Genomic DNA, 1,637 nt, shown 5'->3' with positions numbered 1-1,637 from the left:
GTAAAGTAATTAAAACGTCAATCAGCGATATCACTACTTCACGAAACGTTCTGAGATTTAAGGTTTTATTTTGACGCGGGAGAATATTGCACGATGTTACTGTTATGCCCGCTTGCCGCCAACTGGAAGTTGGCTGCAGCCGGATGTGCTAGGTATTTTTGTAGCGGGAAAATGTTGCATCTTTAAAATAGCTATGTGATAAAGTATCGATGTAAAATATCAAACGATGCCTCTTATATTTAATAACGTCAATGATGCAAATATAGATATATTTCTGTTGCGAAAAATTCCAAATTTCTATAATTAATTCATGAACTGGAATTATTAATTATTCTATTATACTAATGGAAAAACAAACCATTAGTATCTTCGGCAATGGTTCAAACACTCTATGCAATAATCACCAATAATGAATTAAATAACAAGAAATTAATATCGAGACTTATATTAGAAAGCTGGCTAAGGCTATTACGATACAATTATAAAAGTTGATGAATTAATTATCGACGTACGCGAAGTCACAGAAGAAGGTGAGTGATTTTGTGCGTGGTAAAAAATAAAATGAAACTACGATGGTTATATGCTTAGGTACTTTTTATTCACTTTGAAAGTTTCACATATACACGTTAATTGTGAACGACATAATTCTTCGGTTCTATTTTTGTATCTCTCAATTTATTTTTTATCCTTTCCTTCACTGCTCTGAAAATATAAATGTAAGACAGTCAATAAAAAATCCTACTTTCTATAACATAGTTACAACGTAAACAATAAACTAACTCTTTCTCTTTCTTTACAACTCCTAATTCTTCTTGAGTTTCTACTTCGTCGTCACTTTCCCAATCGCCATTATGGTCTTCCTTCCATCTTTTATTTGCAAGTCCAGGTGGTTCAACAGTTGGTTGTGAGCTTAATTTTGGATCAGTTAAATGATCATAAGCTCATTTGTCCTTACCACTAAACTTTTTATTTAATATCAAAGATTCTTTTTCATCTACCTCTGCTTCTTCACCAAATGATAAAAGATTAAAAAATCTCTGTAACAAAATTTTTCATTGTAAAGAATAATACTATCAGGGCTAAATTCTACAAACATATATGATTTTTATATTACTGCTGCTGTTTTAGTTTTTGAATTGTCCTTTATTTCTTCACTTTCCTGTACTATTATTCTTGGTATAATATCAGAAAATGAATTGTTCAATATTATAGTTTCTATCAATCTTGAAGAATAAAGTGATCTATCATTCTACAAAAAAGAGGAAATATTATATTTATATCAATTCTTGATATATTTTCTTGTATACATTAAATTTACCTCATCTACAAGTGCTTCTACAAGTTTAAGCATGTTATATATAGTTTCTCCAGTAACTTTACCAAAGATTGTATGTTTATTCTGCAAATCTAATGTAGAACTAAGAGTAAAGAAGAATTGGGAACCATTGTCATCTTTTCAGCATTAGCCATAGCAATTAAATCTCGTCGACAAAAACGTAATCTTGTATGAAATTCGTCCTAAAACACATATATCCAATAATTATTTTTAAATAAAAAAGGAATTCATTTTATTTTTAAATATAGTCTCACTTTAAATGGTTCTCCATATATTTTACCACCTTCTCCTGTACCTGTGG

The sequence above is a fragment of the Eufriesea mexicana genome, unplaced genomic scaffold (assembly GCF_001483705.2).
Source record: "Eufriesea mexicana isolate 0111107269 unplaced genomic scaffold, ASM148370v2 scaffold294, whole genome shotgun sequence".
Classification (NCBI taxonomy): domain Eukaryota; kingdom Metazoa; phylum Arthropoda; class Insecta; order Hymenoptera; family Apidae; genus Eufriesea; species Eufriesea mexicana.
Note: the sequence above shows the minus strand (reverse complement) of the source record.